The sequence below is a fragment of the Rhinopithecus roxellana genome, chromosome 19 (assembly GCF_007565055.1).
Source record: "Rhinopithecus roxellana isolate Shanxi Qingling chromosome 19, ASM756505v1, whole genome shotgun sequence".
NCBI lineage: Eukaryota > Metazoa > Chordata > Mammalia > Primates > Cercopithecidae > Rhinopithecus > Rhinopithecus roxellana.
In genome coordinates this window covers 33054242-33075869 of record NC_044567.1, presented here as the reverse complement: position 1 = coordinate 33075869, position 21628 = coordinate 33054242, and the positions used below count along the sequence as shown (strand labels likewise).

The following is a 21628-nucleotide window of genomic DNA, read 5'->3' as shown; positions in this document are numbered from 1 at the left end:
ATGGTGTTTGTCTGAAGCCATTTTCCGTGTTGCTGTGGTCTAAATATTGATGTCCCCACAAAGTTCCAAGCTGGAGCAGAATCCTCAAGGTGATGGTATTAACAAGAGGGGCCTTTTTCCAGCGATGAGATCATGGGGCTGAGTGCCAATTTGTGGGATGAGTGCCCTTGTAAAAGAGGTGTGAGGGAGCCGTTTGTCCCTTCTGCCACGTGAGGACACAGCAACATGGTGCCACCTTGGAAGCAGAGGCCAGGTCCTCAGCAGACCCTGAACCTGCTGGCCCCTGGATCTTGGACTTCCCAGACTCCAGAACGGTGAGAAATCCATTTCTGTTGTTTATAAATGACCTAGTGTCAGATATTTTTGTTACAGCAGCAGGAATGAACTGAGACACACACATTTTAGAAAACTGCCTACATAACTAATAATAAGAATGGGCTAGTGGGTGTGGGGCTAGGAGAGGGACAGCATTAGGAGAAATACCTAATGTTGATGGCAGATTGATGGCTGCAGCAAACCACCATGGCATGTGTATAACTATAACAAACCTGCATGTTCTGCACATGTATCCCAGAACTTTAAATATATATATAAAAAAAAGAATGGGCTACATGGGAGCCCCCATCCTCTGGACTCCCTGGAACCTCCTATTTGGACAGAGTAAAGGAAAGTCCCTTTCTCAGTGTGGACTCTGAAGAGAGAAGTCTGTCGCCCTCGTGGTGTGATGGGTGAGGACTTAGGAACCTGAATCCCAGCCCCAGATTTGCTGCTAACTGTGGGCATGACCATGAGCAAATCACGTACCTGTGAGATGTCCCACCTCCCTATATTGAGGGACTTTGGAGCACACTGACGCTCCTTCAACCCCCTACGTTTTATAGGAGCCTCATCGTATATGTTAATGCTTTATGTCAGTCTTAACCTATGGATTTTCCACTCCGAACATCTGTAAGCAGTTGGTAACTATCCCAAGGCTACCAGGACGTAGGGAGGGGAGAGAGCTTGGAGCTGGAGAGCCTCGGTGACGCTCTGAGGTGACTCCCACCCAACAGAGTCCTTGCCTGTTTCCCAAAGTGCAGTTAACGAGAAGGTAGCAAGGAAAGCAAGTGAGAGTCCGCACTGGTCTAAATATTGCTGATGCAGGTAGAGACAAACCCCAGGGAAAAAAGACTTCAAAGTGAAAATATGGAGCTGGATACAGTGGCTCACACCTGTGGTCTCAGGACTTTGGGAGGCTGACGTGGGAGGATCGTTTGAGCCCAGGAGTTTGAGACCAGCCTGGGAACATAGTGAGAATTCACCTCTACTGAAAAATAAAACAAAACAGCCAGACATGGCGGTGTCTGCTTGTAGTCCCAGCTACTTGGGAGGCTGAAGCGGCAGGATCGCTTGAGCCTGGGAGATTGAGGCTGCAGTGACATGAGACTGCTCCACTGCACTCCAGCCCGGGTGACAGCGAGACCGTGTGTGGGTGGGGTGGGGGGATGTCCCAGGACCCTTTAAAAGCTTGAAGGATCCTTCTGTGTGTGGGACTGAGATGCAATGAGGGAAAGTGGAAAGCCACCCGAGTCACTGTCACAGGGTAATTTTTTATTAAAGTAAGGCACCTGACTACAGAATGACTTCACTTATATCTGTACAACTGAACTGAGCAAAAGGAAGTTCCGAAATCACCATTCAGTGCTCACCTTAGCCTGGGAAATCAACAGCAAGCTTTCAAGGCGGGCCCTTGCTTTCCCGTGTGTGTGTGTGTGTGTGTGTGTGTGTGTGTGTGTGTGTGTGTGTGTATGTGTGTTTATGAATCTTTTCTAACAGTGACGCCTGTGACAGCAGGCTCTCCAACTCCTGCTGGTGACCTTGGATGGCGACCTTCACCACGCGGGGCTCAGGCTCCTCAACCACCACATGAGGAGGTAGAACTAAGCTGTCCCAAAACCATTTTTTTTCCATTTCTAAATCCTCTGGGTGTTCTAAGTAGACACTAGGATCTGCCAAGTGATTCTGTAACACAGGAAACATTACCCCAGCAGGCCTGGTTTAAAACCCAGCTCTCCTCTCTCTCCCATTCACCAGCTGTGAAAGTGTAAGTAATGCATTATCCTTCTTTGTCCTCGACCTCCCCATCTGTAAAATGGGTATAAAAGAACCCGGCTGGGTGCAGTGGCTCACACCTGTAATCTCAACACTTTGAGAGGCTGAGGCGGGTGGATCACCTGAGGTCAGGAGTTCAAGACCAGCTTGGCCAACATGGTGAAACCCCATCTCTACTAAAAATATAAAAATTAGCCAGGCATGGTGGCAGGCACCTGTAATCCCAGCTACTCGGGAGGCTGAGGCAGGAGAATCGCTTGAACCTGGCAGGAAGAGGTTGCAGTGAGCCAAGATTGCACCACTGCGCTCCAGCCTGAGTGACAGAGTGAGACTCCATCTCGAACAAAAAACAAAAGACAAAACCCAACCAGGAAAAATGTGGTTGGGCTTCCAGTAGCAGCAGACTTCCTCTGACCTCAAAAACCCCTCCAAAATGCCAGGCTGATGATTACCATGTACCTTTGATAGTCCAGAAACCAGGAATTTTGTGATGTTCTGTGTTCCACTGGAGAGTTTCAGCATAAAATCTCTAACGGTGTCAAGACTTCACACTGTGGCCTAAGAATAAAAGTAACTTTCATTCTCTCCCAGTCTTTGGGGGCTGGGGCTGAGCTATACATTGAATTTTACTACAAGTTTACTGGAAGCCAGCACAGACAGAGACACAGAAGGATGGTACTGGCTCTCTGAAAAAAGGAAAGTATGTCTGTTCTGCAAAAAGAAAAAAATAGCATCTTTCCTGGGTACTAAATTTAAAACAAAACCTAGTATTATATGAGAGATGTTATTAATATTATTACAATCTTAGGGATAATATCTATAGTCTAAGGGATATTTAATTATTATTCATTATCCCTTATATTATTTAATTTTGTGATAATAATCATATATTATTAAATAACAATAGATTTTAAAGTGGTTAGAGCCCAAAGAATATGAGTTCTCCTTTAATAAGCAACATAGAATGCTGACATAACTGAATTTTGCCAAAAACTAGAATATCAAGTTGCCTAATTTCCAACTTCCCTCAAAAGTTTAGGCCGGGCGCAGTGGCTCACACCTGCAATCCCAACACTTTGGGAGGCCAAAGGTGAGAGAATCATTGAGTCCAGGAGTTTAAGACCAGCCTGGGCAACATGGATCTCATCTCTACAAAAAGCAAACAAAAAAAATTAGCTGGGCATGGTGGCGTGTGCCTGTGGTCCCAGCTACCTGGGAGGCTGAGACAGGAGGATTGCCTGAGCCAGGGAGGTAGAGGCTGCAGTGAGCTGTGATCATACCACTGCACTCCAGCCTGGCCAACAGCAAGAACCTGTCTCAAAAAAAAAAAAAAAAAAAAAAGGCGGGGGGGAAACTTAGATAAGAAAGGTCATACAGGCCGGGCACGGTGGCTTGGCTATAATCCCAGCACTATGGAAGGCCAAGGCAGGCCAGTCACCTGAGGTGAGAAGTTTGAAGCCAGCCTGGCCAACATGGCGAAACCAGTTCTCTACTAAAAATACAAACATCAGCTGGACGTGGTGGTGTGCACCTGTAATCCCAGCTACTCAGGAGGCTGAGGCAGGAGAATCACTGAACCCAGGAGGTGGGGGTTGCAGTAAGCCGAGATTATACCACTGTACTCCAGCCTGGGTGACAGAGTGAGACTCTGTCTCAAAAAACAAAACCAAAAAAAAAAAAAGAGAGAGAAGAAAAGAAAAAAGAAAGGTCATACAATCTTGACATCCATTTCTCCGGATGTGCCAAGCTCCCTCTGGCCAACCACCCAGGGAATGCTCCTGGACCCCTGCTGCCTCTGAGTACCAATGGCTAGAGTCTCTAAGGGCTGCCCGGGTCTGGCCTAATGCTTAAAGCCTGGACGTTTGCACTCAGGTCTGCTCCAGCAGTGACTCACCTGCAGAGAAGCCTATGGAATTCTGGGAATGATGCGGGTGGTTGTTTCAGGATGGCCCACCTGAGCCACAAAGGCACCTCCCAACACACACACACACATACACACACACACACGTACACACATGCACATCCTGTGCTACCTTGACCACAAGGAACAATGCCAACCAATCTGGCTGGGACGTTTGGTCACTGAGGAACTGCCACTACTGCCTGAACACGATGTTATCTGTGGTCAGTGGACGATTCTTCCAGGGCCCTGACTGCAACATGAGGAAAGACGAGGAAAATCAGGACTCACTGCTTGAGTCCCTCTGCCTCAACTGCAGTCTTGTTTGGAACTGGGCTCTTGGGCAAACATGCTGCGCTTGCCTGAATGTAATGCCCACCGGAGTGGCGGGATCAGGTCTGTTCATCTCCCAGGCATGCTGTGGGGGTCATCCCGCTCAAAGCAAGTGCCCAGTCTCCATCAGAGTCCTGAGAGAGCCTCTGCAGCCATAAACAAATAGGTACCGAGACCTGCCGTGACCATCCCGTGATGAGAGACTACGAATTCTTATAAAGCTAAGAATTAACAGTGCTGGAGAGCCTGCGCGCAGTCTAGCATTGCAGTGGCTTTTCCTAGCCCCCACTTTACACATGGTGGGGTAGGGCTTGTGACAGTCACAGCGGAGAGGGGCTGAGCAGGACTGGCTCTCAGAGCCACCTCCACTGACTTTTCCAGTTCACCTCTAGAGCCCACTGGACCCTCGCTGCTCCCACTGAGGGCTCCTCTCCAGCCAGCCACACAAGCTCAGACTCACCACAGGTAAAACTCAGGGAAACTCAGCTGTCCCCCCGGCTGAGACAGTGGGTCCCCCAGTAACCACTATCCTCCCTTCCAAACACTAGCAGGGCACACACTGCCTGACTCGTCCCCACCCCTTTACAGCGAGGTGTGGCTGCCATGAGACTGTCCTGGCCAGTGCACCAGTGCAGGTGAGCACAGGGCGTGTGAGTGAGTGAAGTGTCTTTTGGGAGGAGGCACATGCTTCTCCAATCTGTTCCCTTTCTTTGGGATGCAGATGTGATGGTTAGAGCCAGAGCAGTTAAAGATGGTGGAGCCAGGCCAGGCATGGTGGCTCACACCTGTAATCTCGGTACTTTAAGACACTGAAGCAGGGGGATCACTTGAGGCCAGGAATTCAAGACCATCCTGGGCAACATAGCGCGACTCCTTCTAAAATAATATATATGTCATATATTATATGCAATATATGTGTTGTATATTATATTACATATATGTTGTATATTATATGTAATGTATATTTATATATTATATGTAATACATATTACATATATGTATTATGTTATATATGTGTACTATGTTATATACACATCTTGAACTCCTATATGTTACATAATGTTATATACATATTACATATAATATATGATTTTAGAAGAGATGGAGTCTTGCTATGTTGCCCAGGCTGGTCTTGAATATGTCATATATTATATCTATTTATATATATCCAGGCATGGTGGCACATGCCTGTGGTCCCAGCTACTTGGGAGGCTGAAACAGGAGGATCGCTTTAGCCAAGAGGTTGAGGCTGCAGGAGCCGTGATCATGCACCACTACACTTTTGCCTGGGTGACAGAGAGAGACCCTGTCTCAAAAACAAAACAAAACAAAACACCCAAAAGCAACAAAGTAAAAATAAAACAAAAACGAAAAAAAACTTTACAAAATACAGAAGTGATTTTTTTTCCTTGGCTGCTGGTGGACGAAGGACAAAGGTCAAGGAGCAGAAGGTTCCTGTTGCAGAAGGTTCCTGTTGCAGAAGGTTCCTGTTGCAGAAGGTTCCTATTGCACACAGACCAGCGAAAGGCACCCAGCCCCTGGCTCCCCACAGCACGCCTGAGGGCACCTGCGGGGCTTGATCCCGTCTGTCTTTTCTTCCTCCCGCAAGCTTTTCTGTCCTGGCTTCTTGCCGGTCTGCTGGGGTCCCACCCTCGCCTTTCCTTTCTCCCATCTTTAGCTCTCATTTCCTTTCCTTTTCCCTCTGCCCTCGTTTCCCTTCCCCTCTCCACCATTTTTCCTTCATTTCTTTCCATCCGTCTCTGTGAGAGTCAAGGATCCAGACACTCAGACTGGGTGTCCTGGCGAGTTTAACAAAGAGGTGGTTTATAGCAGGGAGGCCAGGGTCGAAAGAGACCATGGAGGCCAGTCATGGTGGCTCACGCTTATAATCCCAGCACTTTGGGAGACTGAGGCGGGAGGATCGCTTGAGTCGACACTAGCCTGGGCAACATAGCAAGAACCCATCTCTGTTTTTTTAATTAAAAAAAAAAAAAAAAACAAACACATTCACACACAAAAAAACAGGCCGGGTGCAGTGGCTCACGCCTGTAATCCCAGCACTTTGGGAGGCTGAGGTGGGTGGGGATCACTTGAGGTCAGGAGTTTCAGACCAGCCTGGCCAACATGGTGAAACCCCGTCTCTACTAAAAATATAAAAATTAGCTGGGTGTGGTGGTGTGCGCCTGTGATCCCAACTACTCGGGAGGCTGAGGCAGGAGAATCACTTGAATCGGGGTGGAGGTTGCAGTGAGCCCAGATCATGCCACTGCACTCCAGCCTGGGTGATACAGCAAGGCTCTGTCTCAGGAAAGAGAGAAAGAAAGAAAGAAGAGACCACAGAGGGAGAGTGCAGGACCCAGGGTCCCAGAAAATCAGGAAGCCACTAGCACAGCTCGGCCTGCAGGACAGAGGAGGGAGCAGCTACCAGGACCAGGCTGTATGGAGAGTGCTGCACGGAGCCCAGGCCTCTGCTCAGGGGTACAAGAGACTACCGTGAGCCAACAGGGAGGGGCCGAGGAATAAGTAGCCAGCCCCTGTCTCCTCCTTTCCTCCCCCATCTCTGGCTGGGAGACCCCATGAGACATGCACAGAGCAGGGGAGAAGCTGGAGAGAGGAGCTAGCTGCAGAGCAGACGGGGGATATGTGGGGCCTTACCTTGCAAACCCTATTTCTTCTCCTGCCATGTGCATGAAACCGTTTTGTGGCAGCTGCTCTAACTTCTAAATAAGGGCAACTTGGCTTTCTCCCTTTTTCCAAAACAGCCAAATTGGGTCGTTGCTTTTTAAGGTGTGGTGCCTTGGGTTGTTCTGCTGGGATCAGCAGGCCTCTTTTCGTGGGATGAGACACCATCAGCCGTCTTCTTCCCGAGCCGCAGACGGGACGTCAGGAGTGAAGACTAGTGAAGGGGAAGAAAGGATGCCAGCCATCTATGACTCTGCCTGTGTCTTGTTCTCTAATATCAGAGAATAGCTATTTATGGATCCACCAGGAGCCATTAACCTCTGCGTCCACCTAGCGGGTGGAAAGCGGCCAGTGTAAGTGAACAGTAAATGAAGCCGACAGGTCAGCAGATGTTACAGATCAGGAGCCTCGACGCCGTGCCCAAGCCCTTCCCCACTGCATCCTTCACGAATGATTCTCGGAAGGCCAAGTCCAGGGGAGGCCCTGAGGTGAGCCTGCGGGAAAGCGCACACTTCCTTATTGAAAGGGACAGATGCAGCTGGCACGGTCTCCATCACGTCCCCTCTCCTGCCCTGAATGTAGCTCCTGGGACATCCAGGTCACCGCACCGCCATGGTGGGCTTCCAGGAGGATGACAGCCTCTGTGGCAATGGTCAGGGCACCTGAACGCGTGCCTCTTTGTCATAGAGATGTGCCTGAACCACCTCTATCTCTATCTGCCCAAACCACCACTGGTGGCCACTCAGTTACGGCAGCCCTAAGCGTTCCGGAGTGAATCATCATGGTGGGTGATACTGGTATCTCTGATGCGTTTAGTGAAAACACCATTAACAAGCCATTCAATGACGTTATCAAAACAGCCACAGAAGAGGCCAGGCAGGGGTTATGAAAACGCGCTGCTTGCAGAGGTGAGTGGCTGGTAGGGAATGCTCTTTATAGGCAGCGCCCCTGCAGGGAGGGCACTCGGAGTAACGATTCCATCCGCACCTGTGGAACTGACAGCACCTGAAACTTCTCACCTGCGCGCGCCATCCAGGCAGGCTAACAGCGGGGACCAAGGACCAGCTTTAAGAGAGTGATATCACTGAGCTTGTCCCCAAAGTTTAGTAAATACACAATGCATGCAAAGTCTGAAAAACTGCCCGTAGCATTTAACGAATGCACAGAGCCCCACTCTGTGAACCACTGTCATATTTTAGACAATCCAGGCGAGTCAACCCCAGCCAGCCCTGCTCTTCTCTGCAGTGCTTATCAGGGAGTGTATCGCTGTCGGGAAAACTTCCTCAGGAAGTTCACCCCCAAAAGGACAGCCTAGGTCATGGCTATTCTGCTGAGTTCAGCAGCACATCCTTGTCCGACTCCTGGGAGAGAAGAGGATGTGAAAACCTCGGAAGGGTGAAAGGTGCGGCAGGCGGGACTCATCCGGGGAGGTGTGGTCAGGAGGAAGTCCTGATGGGAAACTGCATCTGCGTCATCCGAAAGCGCCTCCCCAGCTGCTCCTCATTGCAGGGAGGAAAAAGAAACAGCGATTCTGCAGTGGAGAAATTCGGCATCACCTTGACCGGTGGTGGATAGTGATGACCCCAACGAAGGGTGGTGGGACCTGGAGGGCCCCAGAGGGGATGCCCAGAGTTGGGCCAGCACCCCCAGCATGGGGTCCCAGGCAAAGAGGCAAAACCTCTGTGTACTCGTGGGGAAACACAGGACAAACCCCAAATGAAGGGTCATTCATTATCAAAGGAGGGGAGTATTCTTTAAAAAGAAAGGCTGTAGGCCGGGCGCGGTGGCTCAAGCCTGTAATCCCAGCACTTTGGGAGGCCGAGGTGGGTGGATCACGAGGTCAGAAGATCAAGACCAGCCTGGCCAACATGGTGAAACCCTGTCTCTACTGAAAATACAAAAATTAGCTGGGGTGTGGTGGTGGGTGCCTGTAATCTCAGCTACTTGGGAGGCTGAGGCAGGAGAATCACTTGAACCTGGGAGGCGGAGGTTGTGGTGAACTGAGATCGTGCCACTGCAGTCCAACCTGGGTGACAGAGCAAGACTCTATCTCAAAAGTACTACTACTTGTAATCCCAGCACTTTGGGAGGCCGAGACGGGCGGATCACGAGGTCAGGAGATCGAGACCATCCTGGCTAACATGGTGAAACCCCGTCTCTACTAAAAAATACAAAAAAACTAGCCAGGCGAGGTGGCGGGCGCCTGTAGTCCCAGCTACTCGGGAGGCTGAGGCAGGAGAATGGCATAAACCCGGGAGGCAGAGCTTGCAGTGAGCTGAGATCCGGCCACTGCACTCCAGCCTGGGCGACAGAGCGAGACTCCATCTCAAAAAAAAAAAAAAAAAAAAAAAAAAAAAGAACAGCTGTGGGGGCCAGGCTCAGTGGCTCATGCCTGGAATCCCAGCACTTTGGGAGGCCGAGGCGGAGGATCACCTGATGGTCAGGAGTTAGAGACCAGCCTGACCAACATGGTGAAACCCTGTCTCTACTGAAAATACAAAAATTAGCTGGGTATGGTGGCGCACACCTGTAATCCCAGCTATTCTGGAAGCTGAGACAGGAGAATCGCTTGAACCCGGGAGGCAGAGGTTGCAGTGAGCCAAGATCGCACCACTGCACTCCAGCCTGGGTGACAGAGCAAGACTCCATCTCAAAACAAAACAAACAAGCAAACAAACAAACAAAACAAAGAAAAAAGAAAAGAAAAGCTGTGGGATGTTCCAGACTGAAGGAGGCTAAAGAGAGGGAACAGCTGAGTGTCCTGCCCGACTCTGCGCAGGACCCCGGGCTCAGGGGAAGGCTTTGAAGGACATCATTGCCTCAACCCACAAGATTTGAATTCATACAGATCTGGCCAGGCACCGTGGCTGAGGCCTGTAATCCCAGCACTTTGGGAGGCTGAGGTAGGCAGATTGACCTGAGCTCAGGAGTTGGAGACCAGCCTGGCCAACATGACGAAACCCCGTCTCTATTAAAAATTTAAAAAATTAGTCAGGAGTGGTGGCTGGTGCCTGTAATCCCAGATACTCAGGAGGCTGAGGCAGGAGAATTGCTTGAACCTGGGAGGCAGAGGTCGTAGTGAGGTGAAACCGAGCCACTTCACTCCAGCCTAGGCGACAGAGACTCCATCTCAAAACAAAAACAAAAACAAAACTGGCAGATCAGACAGAAGTATTGTGTCCACGTTCAATCTGCTGACATTGATAACTGTACAGTGGTTACATAAGAGAATATCTCTTTTCTTAGGAAATACGCCCAAAACTGTTAAGGCCAAAGTTTTGATGTACATAAGCAACTTTTCAAATGCTTCAGACCCAGAGAGGACGCACACACAAATGACAAAGTGAATGGAGCAAAATGTTAACAAGCAAATCCAGACATAGACGTGTTCTTTATATTATACATATATTTTTTGCAACTTTATTTTAAATGTCTTGAAAGCTGGGAGCTTTATCTATGTGTGTGACCATGCATGGATGTGTGTTGGGGAAGGTGAGGGAGGAAAACAAAGACCACAGAGAGGAGAGGGAGGCAGGGTGGGTGCGGAGGTGGGAGGAGGAGAGGGCTGAGAAGCGGTGATCAAATGGGAAGAACAAGGCACCAAGAGCTGACTTTGCCAGCACCTGCTGGGGGCGGTTTCATCCTTATTACCACAGTGCTTTCCCCCTTCTGCCTTAAAGCTTTTACGTCTGGGTTTTCCGAGCCACCTCGATGGTGAAGGAGGCTCTGGAGGGCAGGGACGGGGTCACTGCGGTTTCCCTTTCTGATGTAGAACAAGCCGTGGGCAGAGTGTCCAGGAGCTACATGGTGGGCACACAGATAATCAGGTGATGCCACCAAATGGGAGCGTCCACTAGGGATTCTGCAAAGTACAAAGAAAGGGTAAATTGCTGCTTTTTCAGAAAGCCGCCCTACCCCTCACTCTGCCCAGGGAAATGTAACAGCAAGATGTAGAGAGAGGGATGGGCCAGAGAAGGGATATTCCAGGGAAAGCCCCTGTCCCTGTTCCCAGTGCCTGTCAACTGCCCACACTTTGTTCCCAGCTGGCCCTTGCTGCTGTCACTGTGGAGCTGTGGAGTTGGAAGGAAGCCGGGCAAGGTTGCAGACTGACATTAAGGTTTTTGTGATTGAGCTCTGAAGAGCTTCTTAACATCTGACCATTTCAGTGTGGAGTGGTGTGGAGATGATAAGGAGTAAGAGAGAGATGACCCGGACTGTGGCAAGGCCGAGGTTGAACACGGAATCACAGAGGCTCTGAGGCTGAGGTCAGTTCAGTTGGAAGGCAGGTGCCCAGGGGCAGCCCCAGAAGACGCAAGAACATAGGCCTGCCAAGGCCACTGAGGGAAAAGTTTCTGGCCCAAAGACCTGCTTCCTGCCCACACCAGCTGTGGCAGCTGCTCTTCTAATCTCTCTCTCTGCACAAGTGCCTCGGAACAACATCATCACTCAGAACCCTGTCCAAGAAATGCGGGTTCGTCATAATCAGTCGACCACAGCCACACTCTGGCAACGGCTCCAATCGATCTTCAAACTGGTTTCCCCTAAATGGTTACTTGGATCAGATAACACCTGGCTGGGAAGAAAATCCCCAGTCCCCATCTATGCTCCAAGACATGGCTGGGAAATGCGACTTCCATCTCTTATTATTTTTATTCTCTTATTTATTTGTGTATTAGTCTGTTCTCACAGTGGTATGAAGAAATATCTAAGACTGGACAATTTATAAATAAAAGAGGTTTAATTGACTCAGTTCCACAGGGCTATGGAGGCCTCAGGAAACTTACAATCATGGCAGAAGGGAAGGAAACATGTCCTTCTTCACATGGTGGCAGGAAGGAGAAGTGCAGAGCAAAAGGGGAAAAACACCTTATAAAACCATCAGGTTGGCAGGGCACAGTGGCTCACACCCGTAATCCCAGCACTTTGGGAGGCCAAGGTGGGCAGATCATGAGGTCAGGAGGTCGAGACCATCCTGGCTAACACAGTGAAACCCCATCTTTACTAAAAATACAAAAAATTAGCTGGGTATGGTGGCGGGCCCCTGTAATCCCAGTTACTCGGGAGGCTAGGGCAGGAGAATCACTTGAACATGGGAGATGGAGGTTACAGTGAGCTGAGATTGCAGCATTGCACTCCAGCCTGGGCAACAGCGTGAGACTCTGTCTCAAAAACAATAATAAAAAATAAAAATAAAAATAAAAACCATCAGATCTCACAAGAACTATCACAAGAACAGCGTGGGGCTAATGGCCCCTGTGATTCAATTACCTCCCACTGGGTCCCCACATGGGGATTACGGGAACTGTAATTCCAGATGAGATTTGGGTGGGGACACAGTCAAACCATATCAATTTGTGCACTGTCCTTTTCTCCCGTTCTAGTCTATATGCTCCATGAGGGGAGGGATTTTATTTCATTCACGGCTTTGCTGCCATTCTTAGAACAATCCCCGATACTTAGAAGGCACTTCATAAATCTTTGTGGAAGAAAGGAAGAAATGACTTCACTTGGGAAATTAGGTTAATCATGATGTCATTGACAGACGAAGAGAAATTATTTTCAGGGAGATAGTGGAATTCCTTCTGGCCGTCACGTCTTAAATGACAGAAGAGTCTCTTAAATTCTCTTTACACACATTGTGAAAAAACAACTATTGGTTGATGGAGAAGAAAGAGAGCTCTGGGAGGGACCCACCATGAGTAGGACTTTTTTTTTTTTTTTTTTTTTTTCAGATCTGGCTTTGCAAAAAGTCACCAAAGTTAAGATGCACTAGTTCTTCAGTCAAGTTTCCCTTGATGGAAGGGAATTTTATCTTCTTTTCTTGTTCCAGACAGACAAGAACACCTTCACAGACTGCAAAGACATATGATTTCTTTCAAGAGACATTTATGCAGGTGATAAACATAATTAAGCTGGTCACATATTTGGTTTGAGATTCTACTTCTCAGTTTGAGGTAGCAAGGGGCCCCCCTGGACTCACGTGACTTAGACCCCATCTCCATTCTCCAGGTTTCTCCTGGGGGAAATGTGCTCCAGCAATGGTGCCCCAGAGTCCAAGGCAGTTCAGACACGCAGGCCCCGCCTTGGGGTCCTCCTCAATGCATTGCAACCAGTGACGGGAAAGAGAACTGTGCCCTGAGCCCTTCTGTGCAGGGAGGAGACTCTCTGGGCTGCTGGTCAGCTGGAAACAGGAGGTCTTGCAGTAGACTTTTCCCCGGGCATGGGGAGGAGTCCTGGTTTTGGGGGGGAACAGGACTTCCAAATTAGAGCTCCCTAAATATTTCCCCACAAAGGATCCTTTGGGAAATCACTTGACACTTCGGAGGGGCCTGTCCCTCTGATGCCGGTTCTCTATTTACCGGAGACAAACGTTCCTGCTTTCAAGGCTATTGACCGTGGCCACATCGGATCTGTCCCGGAGTCCTGCTTCCGAGGCTGATGGTGTGTGTTAAGGTCGTGGGGTTGATGCAGCAGTCAACTGTGCATTCATTCAACAAACACTTACCCAGCATGCTGCATGCCAGGCACTGGGAATGCCCTGGAGGCGAGGAGCACCTCTCATTAATTTATTCTTGTTCCTCCAAGGAAGCACTGAATGCACAGTGGGCTCAGGCCCCATGCTCCCTGACTATGCTTTTTAAACAGGACAAAATATGTTTAATGCTTATGAGAAAGAATAAATGTCTTAGAATAGCTGAGAACATTTAGAAATTGAGGAATGGCAAAGGAGGTTTGATTCACCAGCTATTAATAGCTCCTTTAGAAGCTACTGTAATGAAAAGAGTATTCTTGGCACAGAAAAAGAAGTAATTTCAAAAATGTATGGGAATTTAATCCATGATAAAAGTGGCATCTCAACTGAATGAAAAAAGGATGTTTTAATTAATGAATTGTGTTGGCATTATCAATTACCTTCCTGGAACAAAATAAACTTAAATCCCTCCATCTAAAAATAAACTTTAGATAAATTAAAAGTCTAAAGGTTAAATTAAAATTAGAGGAAAATTCAGGGAATTACTAATACTGGAATAAAGACAATCTCCTTAAATAAGACACAAAACTAGGCCAGGCATGGTGGTTCATGTCTGGAATCCAAGCACTTTGGGAGGCTGAGGCCAACGGATCACCTGAGGTCAGGACCAGCCTGGCCAACATGGCAAAACTCCATGTCTACTAAAAATATAAAAATTAACTGGAAATGGTAGCGGGCACCTGTAATCCCAGCTACTTGGGAGGCTGAGAGGCAGGAGAATCTCTTAAACTTGGGCGGTGGAGGTTGCAGTGGGCCGAGATCGCGCCGTTGCACTCCAGCCTGCGTGACAGAGGGAGACTTCATCTAGAAAAACAAACAACAAAAAACACACAAAAACTACACAGGAAAAATGAACCTATTTGATCCTATGAAATTAAAACTTTGGAAAACATAACAAATGTAATCCAAAGACAGGTCATATATTCATATAATCTGCATGAAAGTTCTTGTCTGCCAATCTTTACATTGGGTCATCTTAGGCTCTGTTTTTACTTGCTATTTTTTCTTGATTATGAGTTTGCATTTTTGTGTTTCTACACATCTAGTTATTTTGTATTATATGTTGGAAAGTATGGATAATATATTGTAGCCAGTCTGAAGTAGGTTGTCCTCCTTTAAAGAGTTGTGAGATTTTTCTGGCAGGTAGTTTGATTAGTGGAAACCCCTTTGGTCCCATCTGGTTTGCTTTATTCTTTGTTAGGGCAGGGCTATTTTGGTCTTGAACAGAGCCCTAGGAAATAGTTCCTCTACCTTTCTGGGGTGACACCTGAACGCAAGGTCTCTTCACGCTGGCTGGGCTGAAAGTGAAACGCTGCTTCTTCCCCAGTACATCAGGACCTCCAGTACCACGTTTGGCCCTCAGCCCTGGAACGGGCAATCTCTGCTGGGCCTCATGGAGTCTTGCCCTACCCTATACGGCTCAGCTCTTGAACAAAGACCTGTGATGAATGTTGCTGCAGACTTCTGGAGCTACCTGTTTTTCTCTGGGATTCTCATTTGTAAACTTCAGCCACTTTGACAGCCCAGCACTCTGGCCTCTTCCATCTTAGCTCAGCAATCACATCACTCTGTTTGGTCTCTGCCTCCTCCACTGTGACACGAAAGTGGCTGCAAGTCAGAGGCAATCACGGGAGCTTCAGCTCATGTGATTCTCTGCTGTCAAAAATCACAGTCCTGTGCTGTCTGTTGTCCAACACCTGAAAACATTTACCTCTTAAATTCGTCCAGTGTGTTTGTTTGTTTGAGATGGTCTCGCTCTGTCACCCAGGCTGGAGTAGAGTGCCGCGATCTCCATCACTGCAACTTCCGCCTCCCGGATTCAAGCGATTCTCCTGCCTCAGCCTCCTGAGTAGCTGGGATCACAGGCATGCACCACCATGTCTGGCTAATTTTTGTATTTTTTAGTAGAAACGGGGTTTCACCATGGTGACTAGGCTGGTCTTGAACTCCTGAGCTCAAGTAATCCGCCCGCCTCGGCCTCCCAAAGTGCTGGGATTACAGGCGTGAGCCACGGTGCCCGGCCTAATTGTCCAGTTTAATTCCGCAGAAAGTCAAGCTCATTGACTCACTGTCTTGAGGCTGGAAGTAGAAGAGCTAAGGCTTGTATTCAGCTTTCAGCACAGGCTACCTTGGAGTTGAGCTGGGTTAGGACAACCTGTTGCCACTGGATTGACTCCGTCAACAGCTAGCCTTGGGACACAGGCCTTTCAGTCACACTATGGCGACCACCCAGCCTGTCATCCTGCATTAGGGGGACATTCAGACAAGGCAGGACCCCACACATTAGGGATGCCCCTAGCTCCCTTGGGCTCCACCTGCATGAATTACTCCACACTCTCAAAACGACCGTCTCTCCGTCCTCAATCAAGAAAGGATTTGCAGGTGAATTAGACCGTTGTATTCATACAGATTTCAGGACTCTGTTCAACCTTAAGGATAATTTTATTTGTGCAGTGAATGATCATGTGAAGGGAACCATAAATGGTTGATTTTAAAGACACACATATACCGGCAACTGAAATAGACTAAGACATCTATGCTGATTTGACACTGGCCCTGAAGAAACTACTTTTATATGTCTTGTTTCCTCTAGCTCCATGTGTGCTCCCTGAGGCGGGGGCACGTGCCGTCCCTCCCTGTATACCCAGCATCCCGCACGCTACCCTCAAATCTCATGGGTGCATAAGTATTTATTGAATTGGACCAAATAGATTCACTTGTCTCTTCTGTTATATTTGAGTCCTCCTCAAGGCTAGCTACAAATTTATGTGAACTTTACTGTGTTTCATTCTCTAGTAAAGGCATAAGTCTTGGGAAAGTGCGCACACACACACATACACACACACACACAGATACACAGATACACACACATACACACACGTGCACACACATATACACACATACACACAGATATACACACATATACACACACATACAGATACACACACAGATACACACATACACAAACAGAAATACACACACAGAAATACACACACATACACATACACACATACAAATACACACACATACACAGATACACAGATACACACACACACACAAATACACACACACATACACAGATACACAGATACACACACACATACACAGATACACACACACACATACACATACACACACACACAAATACACACACACATACACAGATACACAGATACACACACACACATACACATACGGGCACACACACATACACATACGGACACATACATACACACAGATACACAGATACACACACGCATACACACATACAGATACACACATACACACATACAGATACACACACGTACACACACGTGCACACACATACACATATACACACAGATATACACACATATACACACACACAGATATACACACACAGATACACACATACACACACAGAAATATACACACCTATACATATACACATACACACAAATACAGATATACACATACACACATACAGATACACACACACACACAGATACACACACATACAATACACATATGGGCACAAACCCATACACATATGGACACACACAGATATACACACACACATACACATACACACAGATACACACACATACACACACAAATGCACACACACAAGGTTGTTCTTCACCCCATTCTGAGAGCACTTCCTCACTCAATCTTGGAGTCATGTGTTCATTGGCAAAGTTGGCAGAGATAACTTCTTAGACATTTGCAATATTTCGACAGGACAATTATGCAATGTCCGCATCTTCATGAACCTGAACCAACTTGCAAGCATCCAAGACTTACTTAGTCAGCATGCCCAGCCAAGTAGCCAATAGCAGGAACCTAAGACAATGAACTCTTTGTGACCAAAATGCTGCGTCAGATGCAACTTTCATAACTAAATTAACGAATGAGGGTCTCCTGGGGGGAAACGGGATAACCTGCATTCTTGTTCTACCTCTCACTGTCTTTTAACAGCCTTTAGACGTTTCTCTCTGTTTAGGACTCTTTATCAGGTTATCATTTGAACCACAGGGAAAATGACTTCTTTCTGCATTTCCACAATCAATCCATTTATTCAGATAAAGTTCTTCACCAGCAGATATTATTGTAGCAATGGGGTTTCCCCTAAACTCCCACTTGAATAAGATTTTTTTTTTTTTTTAAAGATGGAGTCTTGCTCTGTCCCCCAGGCTAGAGTGCAGTGGCACCATCTCGGTTCACTCCAACCTCCGCCTCCCGGGTTCAAGCAATTCTCCTGCTTCAGCTTCCTGAGTAGCGGGTATTACAGGTGCATTGCCACCAAACCTGGCTAATTTTTGTATTTTTAGTAGAGACAGGGTTTCACCATGTTGGTCAGGCTGGTCTCAAACTTCTGACCTCAGGTGATCCACCTGCCTCAGCCTCCCAAAGTGCTGGGATTACAGGCATAAGCTACCACGCCCAGCCTTGAATTGGACTTTCTAAGGAAATCTGTGTAGAAAGAGATAAGATCAATTTCACACTGCCGTGTTAGATGCTGTTCCAACCCCCCCCCTTTCCAAATACATGTGAAGAGTGTGACTTTGTCACACAACCTGCAGTCCATAGACTGGCGTGAGGGGCCTGTCGATCACTAACTTTGTGGGCAAAATGTATGCATGTGCATTCCTGTGATCTGGTAAAATCCACACGGCATGGGATGCTCCAGCCACACCAGCCTCCACCAGGTGAACGTTCCTGTAAATTTACATCGGGGCCTAATGTGTCAATATCAACCCCACAGAAGTCTCTGTGTTGTGAGCTGTTCAAGGATCTCAGCAGGTAGTGTCGCCTCTAACCTGCATCCTCTGGGTAGGCTTGACCCTTGGCAGAAATCTCAACCAACTCAGAAAAGCTTGCTTTCTCCTTGGCTAAGGCCCTTCCATGGAGGGGAGGCAAATGTGGGCGGGGTTGAGGGGTGGTCAGCAATAGCCCTTGAACACTCATGTCATCAGTGCTGGAGCTCCCCCATTGTGAACCACCTCTAAGAGTCATGTGCTGTATTTCCTTGCGAGTTTCCATCCCAACCCTTCCCTACCGCTCCCCACTCTTCCATCCTCCCATGGCCCCATGTTGTTCCCCCACTCCACATGCATCCCTTTTAGGTGCACCTGCTCTCCTAAACAGCTAACACCAGGAGGACTCTAAAATCAGGCAGGCTGGCTGGGTGCAGTGGTTCACACCTGTAATCGCAGTACTTTGGGAGGCTGAGGTGGGAGGATCACTTGAGGCCAGGAGCTCAAGAGCAGCCTGGCCAACATAGTGAAATGCCGTCTTTACTAAAAATACAAAAAAATTAGCCAGGCATGGTGGCACACACCTGTAGACCCAGTTACTCGGGAGGTTGAGGCATGAGAATCGCTTGAGCCTGAAAGGCAGAGGTTGCAGTGAGCCAAGACCGTGCCAATTGACTCCAGCCTGGGCAACACAGTGAGACTCTGTCTCAGAAAAAATAAAATAATAAAATTAAAACATAGAAGCAGGAGGGCTGACTGCGCAGCCTGACCTGGTTTCGGCCTGACTCTCTCATGTCCCCCAGGACACACTTGTCCCGTCATCTGTCCCGTGTTCCATTCTCCCAAATGTAGAAACCTGCAGCCACCAAGACCCTATTTCCTCCAAGTGTGACGTCTTGTGGACTGAGACGTTGCCCCCAGACTCCTAGCCCAGCATACCCTGTTCCAGCAAGTGCCACGCATGGGCCATTGCCCAGTACCTGGCGCTATTGCCACTTCCTGTGACCACTAACCAGACAGATTTTACACACATATTTGAGCCTTTTGCACTCTGGTGCAGATTTTCCTTCTGACAGGCATTTGCTAATAAGAGGATTATTTTAATATTTTAAAATTAGAGATTTGGGGGCGGGTCTCACTATGTTGCCCAGACTGGTCTTGAACTCCTGGCCTGAAGCAGTCCTCCTCCCTCTGCCTCCTAAAGTGCTGGGAATAACAGGCATGAGCCACTGTGCCTGGCCAAGATGATTTTATAATCCATAATTCAGAAAAGACTATTCTGTCCTAGATTATATATATATATATATATATATATATATATATATATATATATATAAAAGTCCTAGATCATATATATATATATATATATAAAAGAGATGGAATTTCACTGTTGTTGCCCAGGATGGAGCACAATGGTGTGATCTTGGCTCACTGCAACCTCTGCATCCAGGGTTCAAGTGATTCTCCTTGCCTCAGCCTCCCAAGTAGCTGGGATTACTTGTGCCTGCCACCACGCCTGGCTAATTTTTTGTATTTTTAGTAGAGAAGGGGTTTCACCATGTTGGCCAGGCTGGTCTCGAACTCCTAATCTCAGGTGATCCATCCCCCTCGGCCTCCCAAAGTGCTGGGATTACAGGCGTGAGCCACCATGCCCGGCCGACTCTTAAAATTAGATTCTTAGTTAGAAAAAAGTGCACTGAAAAGAGGAGTCAAGTCTTGGGGGGATGGAGAGTTTGTGAGCGGGTGTGTGTGCATGTGTTAGGGCAGAGGGGAGCTTGTAGAAGAAGAATAATGAGAGAGACCAAGTTTTCCATAACGCGCCTGGCTCTGATGCATGTTAGCTGGAGTCCCTGCTTTCTAAATGTATCTGGATCTCCCCCTTCCTGGTCTGAATGTTTACTGTGTCGCATTTTTTGAGCCCTTATTATAACACTAATGCTGTGATCTGATCTCAAGTGGAGGAAAGGGGTCCTCCTTTCCACCACCAACGTGAGCCAGCTCAGGTAGGGGAAGCCAAAGCTCTGTCCTAGGTGCCCTGAGAATCAGGGAGGCGCCAGATGGATGTGTGCAGGGGGCCTCTGAAGGCCACGAGGGGAAACAGATTTGAGGTTTCCTAACTTGAGGGCCAACACTCACCACTTCCTTCACCAAGGATGTCTCCAACCAGAAGAACCAAAACCATGGAGGAGACAGACAGTGAATATCAAAATTTAAAATTGAGCCCGGGCCAGGCACGGCAGCTGACGCCTGTAATCCCAGCACTTTGGAAGGCCGAGGCAGGCAGATCACAAGGTCAGGAGATCGAGACCATCCTGGCTAACACAGGGAAACCCCCGTCTCTACTAAAAATACAAAATAATTAGCTGGGCATGGTGGCGGGCACCTGTAGTCCCAGCTATTCGGGGGGCTGAGGCAGGAGAATGGCATGAACCTGGGAGGCGGAGCTTGCAGTGAGCTGAGATCACGCCACTGCACTCCAGCCTGGGCGACAGAGCAAGACTCCGTCTCAAAAAAAAAAAAAAAAAAAAATTGAGCCTGGGGCCAGTCCTGGCCCTGGCATCTGGTATCTTCCCACACTTGCCACTTTTCTCCAGCTCCCAGGGGGCTGCTTTTACAGGAAGCAGAGTTCTGGTGAGGACACCTTTGCACAGGCCTCTGGTCTGACCCTGGGAGCCTCTTACTGTCCAGCCACTTGAGCAAGGCCATGTTCAGGTAGTAAAGGGTGAAGTTGCTGCCCTCTGGGCTGTGATGGTCAAGGTCTGTGTAGGGGTAGCGAGGGCCAAAGCCGGCAACACAGTTCCCCAGGCGTGAGGGCCGAGGCTAGCCCTGCCCAAAGGCCAGAACCCAGGAGAACCAGCCAGGGAGAGAACACGGTCCTGCAGGAGGGTGGCAGGTCACCCCTACTTGTTCAGCACAGCTCGCGGAGGGCAGGCGAGGAGGCCCGGCCCCGCCACACTGTCCCTCCAGAGCACTTTGCTTCTCTGTATTTAAGACTCCGCGTCATGCCATTAGAATAATATGGAAAACATGCTTTTGTATTTGTTCACCAATGGTAGTCTGTTCATTCAGGTAACGTCCTTCTGGCTGGCACCTGTTGTTAATTTTGGAAAGTTTAGGAAAACATGAGATTCACAAGCCTCATATGCAGTTACCCAACCCGGCTGCCCCGGAGTGGCCCCAGCTCCCAAGTGCAGCTACTCACGGGCCACAGGCTGCCATGTTCCTCCTGACGGGGATCATGGAGACAGCACAGCAGAGGAACGGAAGACTCAAGAGGATTCAAGCCTGACAGTGCTTTCGGCTTCTGGGTCTAGGAGACTCAACATTCTTCCCAGTCAATATTTGTTGAATGAA

At 48.3% G+C, this 21628-nt stretch overlaps 1 protein-coding gene across 1 annotated transcript in view; it reads right to left on the bottom strand.

The window, feature by feature from the left end:
• The window catches only part of DNAH17 (dynein axonemal heavy chain 17), a 219450-nt gene extending 216619 nt beyond the window's left edge, over positions 1 to 2831 (bottom strand). Inside the window, 1 exon segment of the mRNA XM_030922525.1 lies at positions 2551 to 2831. The gene's annotated coding sequence lies outside the window, so the exon portion shown is untranslated.
• Between the last annotated feature and the right edge of the window lie 18797 nt (positions 2832 to 21628).